A 6,000-nucleotide genomic window follows, 5' to 3' on the forward strand; every position below is an offset into this window, starting at 1 on the left:
GTCTCTGATACCTTCTAGTGGGGCTTCCCTCTGTCCAAGGACCCCAGAGGTGGAGGGAAAGGAACTTAGGAATTCCAGAGGTTATATGACCTCTCCCAAACAGGAGAGTTCTCTGAGAAAGATGCAAAGCTGGAGCCCATGACTGTTTTAGAGAGATGAGAGGCAGAAAATGTTGTCTCAGAGATGGTGCAGAGGAGGAGAACAACCTCAAATGGGCCCAGGGGTAAATTTGGATGATTTAAATTCAGCAACTTTATATATATATATATATATATATATATATATATATATATATATATATATATTTAGTTGTTGATGGGCTTTATTTTATTCATTTATTTATATGTGGTGCTGAGAATCAAACCCAGTACCTCACACATGTGAGGTAAGCACTCTATCACTGAGCCACAACCCCATCCCTCATTCAATTTTCTAATATACACTCCCTCAAGATCTCCATCTCCCTGCCTATTCCACATCTCACACTGAAGGTAACCAGTACTGAACATGTGACTCCCTGAATTATTAGTCTGGGTTTCTCAAGAGAAGCAGAATCAATCTATCTATCCATCCTTCTATCTACCTACCTACCTATCATCTACTTATCATCTATATTTCTATTTATCCATCTGTAAAGGCAGAGACAGAGACTTATTTTAGGAATTGGCTCACATGATTATGGAGACTGAGAAGTCCCAAGATCAGCAGTCAGCAATCTGAAAACCAGCAAAGCCAATCTGACTTTCAGTCTGAAGTCTGAGAGCTAGGAGAGATGATGGTGTAAATTCAAAGTCCAAAGTCAGGTTAAGATGAGCTCCAAGTCAGGCAGAGCAAATTGTCTCTCAGCCTTTTTTGTTCTATTCAGGCCTCTGAGGGATCAGATGAGGCCCACCCACTCTATTGAGGGTAATCTGCCTTTACCCACTGTATGGATTCAAATGTTAATCTCATCCAGAGACACCCTCGCAAACACAGCCAAAAATATTTTTCACCCTACATATGGGCACTCCGTGACCCAGTCAGGTTGACATATGTAATTACCCATCACACTCCCCCACCACCCTCCTAAACCTGTACTCCTTAAATCTACCCCATCTCAAAAAATAGCAATTCATTTTCTCTAGTTGCTCAAATAAAACAAAACAAAACCAAAAGCTTGGAGAGACCCTTGACTCCTCTTTCTCTGGCATACATGTTTAACCCATCAGCAAACCCCTCTGGCACTGCCTTCACAACATAGCCTGTCTTACCACTTCCTCCAGTCTCTCCATAACAATGCCACTCAAGCCATCCCCATCTCTGGCCTGTATTATGGCAATGGGCCCTGATTTTCCAGCCCTCTCTGCTGCCTCCCTCTATGTTCTTCTCAATGCAATGGCCAGGATGATTCTTTTGAAATGTAAGTTAGATGGCGCCATTCCTCTGCTGCACTTAGAGGGTTAACTGTATGCCAAACACTATGTTTACATGCATTATGTCATTTAATGCAGGTCTGCGATGCGGGGACTATTACCATCCTCATTTCCAGAGGAGAAAACAGTCTCTGAAAGGCAAAATAATTTGCCAAAGCTGCTCAGCCACTGAGTTGGGGTGTAACCCCATCTCCCTTCTCTAGTCCCAAAGTCCCTGTTTTCTCAGGATGGAGAAGAGGAAAAGACAATGAGCATGGGATGCTTCATGTCCAGTGGTGGTCAGGGGGAGGACCAAGCTGTCAAGGGGCCCTGGACAACAAGGAACCTCCCCAGCCCCTGCCAGTCTCTTGGCTCTGCTCATGTGTCCTCTGCAGCCCCAGGGCTGATCAGACTCCCTCCTCTGGCACAGGCCTGCTTTGCCACACCCCCACCTTTGCCCCAGGACTGGCTACACAGGGATCCCTTTCTGGCCCAGTCAGGCATGTAACCACGGGCTGACAGGCATCCGGGTGCCAGGACAGCTGTGGCTGGCCAAGGGTGAGGTCACAGGCTGAGCACTTCATGCCCAGCCCCGCCTCTCTCTCACCGCAAGCTCAGTCCTTGCCCGGCCTGGCTGCAAAATTCCTTTCTGACTCCCTCTCTCCCCACAGCTTTGGCTCAGCAGACTCTGACTTCTACCTGGCAAGACCAAGAGTATTAGTTTCCTGTTGCTGCTGTAACGAATTAAAACAAACCCATAGCTTAAAACAACATAAACTTATTATCTTATTGTTCTGGAAGTCAAAAATGGGCCCTCCAGGTTGCATTTCTTTTGAAAACTCAAGGGGAGGAATCCATTCCCTCACCTTTGAAATCTTCTAGAGGCTGCCTGAATTCTTTGGCCCACATCCTCTTCCTCTACCTTCAAGACCAGGGTGTAATATCTTCAGATCTTCTTGTCTTTCTGATCTGCTTCCACATTCGCATATGCTTGGATTTTACACTCCTGCATCCCTTATAAGGGCTCTTGTGATGATGTAGGGCCCACTGGATAACCCACTGTATAATCCCATCTGTAAAGGCCCTTTTGCTGTATAGCATCCACATTTACAGGTTCCAGAGACTAGGAAGCAGACATTTTTGGAAAGCCATGATTCAGCTTACTACATCTAGCTAGGATACTCACCTCCTCCATAACTAGAGGGAGTGTTTAGGGCATGCTTAGCATAAACATTGTTACTATTATGTCATCCTTACAAGATGGGCATGGACCTCCACTGTACAGATGGAGAGTGTGACTCCAAAGCCTATGGCTTTCCCGCTGCCCCAAGGCTGCTTCCCCAGATTGGAAACAGATCTTTCCTTCTGGAAACTCCCCCAAGGCCCCATTGGCTTCTTATCCCTTAGGTTTGCATTTTGGTCTGTCCTGCAATCTTCCAGAGGCAGAGATGCTGTCCTAGTCCTGGAGGCCCTGGTGTGGGGCATGAAGAGTGGCACCTGGGCAACAGCAGATTTGAATGAGATAGAGTTTTGTGGGCTCTGGAGGGCCATTTGCCCCACACCCTGCTGCAAATGCGACATTGCCCATCTGACCATTTTTCTGGGCACAGTGAATGGAATTTCTACCAGTAGGGGCTCTACCTCCAAGGCGCAAAAAGTTCTACCCCCATTTCTGGGCTCCCTCCTCTGAGCCAACCCATCACCAAGTTTGTTCAGTACAGGGGCAAAGGCCAGGGAAGGGGGAGGAGAGGGGTGGGATGAGGGTGGCCCCTGCTGCTTTCCTGTTGTTGTGCATTCTGGAAGGACGCCCCAGACCTGCCTGGCCACAGGGCAGAGGAGCTTCCTGGGCCTGACTCAAGCCAAGGATGGTCACCAAAGCAATTGGATGTCTGTAAGGAGCCAAAGTTGGGTCCAGCAGTGCCACCCTGTCCCCTTGAACCTTGCTGTGCAGCAGACTGGGTCGGGCCTGAGTGTGCTTTTGTAACAAGCATCCAGGCAATCCTAAGAACACTGCTGGCCCAAGGACCACACTTAGATTTCAAGGACCTAGAGGACCTGGGCCCACCATTGTCCTCTCCTGCCTCTCAACATTCATTCAGTGGGTCCATATTTCTGGTACTCTCACAGTGCCGTGTGTCGCTCTCCACTCTCTCCTGCTGCCTTCACCCTCTGATGCCGGCTGGGAGGGCCTGGGTGGCAGCAACTACCACTTTGTGGCAGAGTCTGGACCCTGGGGACAAAAGTAGGCTGTCCTCACCTCGGTCACTTCTCACACTCCTCCCTATCCTGAATCTCCATAGTGGCCCCACCCTGCAAGCTTTTCCTGTCCTTGGAACTCCCAGACATGACTTCACTCTCCTATCAGCTGTGGCTGTTCAGAAAGAAGAAGTGTGGAGTAGTTCACACGGCTTTGCCAAGGCAGGACTGGAACACAGCTCTTCCAGTTCCCAGGGAAGCCCTCAGCACACCCTATAGACCACCCAGTGAAGAGCTGCATCTGTGGAGCAGAGCAAAGAAACAGGCACTCGAGATAGCAAGCTGTGTGACCCCCCCCCACACACACACACACACTACCCAGGAGAGGGTTAAGGGGTGAGAGGGAGAGAAAAGGAGCTGAGAGTCCCAGTGTTCTCCCTCAGTGGTCCCAGGCACAGAGCATGTCCTCCACTCCATCCTCTGCCTCAGTCTACATTTTCTAGGGCCCAAGCATCCATGGTGCTACTTAGGAACCCTGCTATTGATAGAATGAAGGCCTTAAATCTCAGGGGGAACATGAAGGAGGGCTGAGATGAGGGACCAGAGATTTCAGGATTTCAGGAGGCTCTTCCTTAGCTCTGAGCTGCAGGAAGGAAGGAGGCCTGCAAAAGTGAGCTGGGGGATCTGTAACTCCAGAGGAGAGGAGGGTACCATCCCCCACCCACAGACACCCTGACCAGGCCTCCTGTGGGCGCTGACCCGCTAGCTCTGCTGTTCTCCATCCTTCCTGTCTCAGCTAGGAGCTCCTCAGCTGTTGCTCTTTCTCCTCTCCTGAGGACCCTCAGGTCATACCCAGAAGGGGATGGGGTCACAGGCAGCAGGGCTGCCCTCACCTGCTGTGGGAAACAGCTGAGTTAACTGGGGGCATCTGTGAAAATCCTTCAGGCTGTCAGGTGTCAAGGCTTGGCTGAGGTTTTCTCCTACTGTCTGCCTGCTAGGGCTTCAGTGGAGGGAGGGGCTCACATTAGTGCCCCTAGAGTTGCCCTTGACCTATCACTTCATCCGCGCTTATTCTCTGCCTGGGTGGTCCATGGGTCTGTGGCAGGTTGGGAAGGCAGGAAGGAGTAGGACACCTCTGCTTTACATGGGCAAGCTGTTTACTTTTTCACAGCGACCTAAGAACCAGGATTCCCCTGGGGCCTATTCTGCCCTACAAAAGCTAAACAAATCAGTGTTGCAGATGGAAGCAGAGCTCCTACCAGCCACTAGCCTCTGCCCCTCCTGAAACTTGTAGCCCATCCCCTGGTAGGAACCCTTCTCTCCCATGTCTATCTTTTACTTTTCCCAGCCCACTCCTGGCATCCCCCACCACTCTCTTCTGTTCACTCCCAGCCTAAGGGCTTTGTCCTAACACCAGAGTAGTGACAGTAACCAACACACAGTATTTCTAGGTGTCAGACACTGTTCAAAGCCCTCTGTACATATTGACTAATTAATGGTCACAATAATTCTATAAGAGAAGGACTGTTGTTGTTCCCTTCTGCAATTGAGGCCTCTGATGCATTAGAAAACAATAAGGTTAAGTCTAAGGGCTGAAGACAAGAGATAGCAACCCCCAAAGCAGGTATTTAGGAGCAGCTGTCCTTGTCAAAAGATTAGGACACTGCTATTTTTTTAAATTACAAAGTAATGGCTATAGCAGGCCACTGACCTTTGCCATGTCCATCCCCCAGGAGCTAAAGACACAGATGTCAAGCAGGAACTCTCTGGAAGGGAAGGAGAAGGATACAGAGTTGGGTAGGGATACTTAGTCCCAGACCCTCAGCTCCATTGCCATCCCCACTTTGTTTCTCATTCACCCCCAATTTTCTCCATCTCTTCTGTGGAGAATGGGCAGTCACCTGCTAGAGCTGGTCCTTGGGGTGTGTGTGTGGGGTGGGGGAGGGGGGGTTGACCTGCCTAGGAGGAGACAGCCCTATAGAACTGGGTTGTAGAGCTCCTGTCTGGACTTGCCTCTTGATATTCTTGGCAGTGACACTTCTCCCCTCTCATCCCTTCCCCTGCCACCCAGGACCAGGCCAAATTCCACTCTCAGGTGACTCTGTGCATGAATCTCACCCAGTTCCTGAACCACTGTCCTTTCCCAGGAGGGACTTGGCCCCTGGAGTATCCCTGGAAGGTGACTTCACTCTGCTCTACAAAAAGGATGAAAATCCTTGATCATGGTTAGAGCAGGAGTAAGAGAGAACAGCTGAGCTCAGGAAGCCTAGACAGGGAAGTGACATTAGGAAGATGTTAACCAGGGCCATGGGGATTAGGGGAGGGAAAGGATCCTAGTGTCTGATCCAGGAAGATCACAGGATTCTTGGATGATAGAGGTGTTTAAGTTGTTGATAATATGACTGGGTGGTTT

Source organism: Spermophilus citellus, assembly GCF_964194105.1.
Source record: "Spermophilus citellus genome assembly, chromosome: 3".
Taxonomy (NCBI): Eukaryota; Metazoa; Chordata; class Mammalia; order Rodentia; family Sciuridae; genus Spermophilus; species Spermophilus citellus.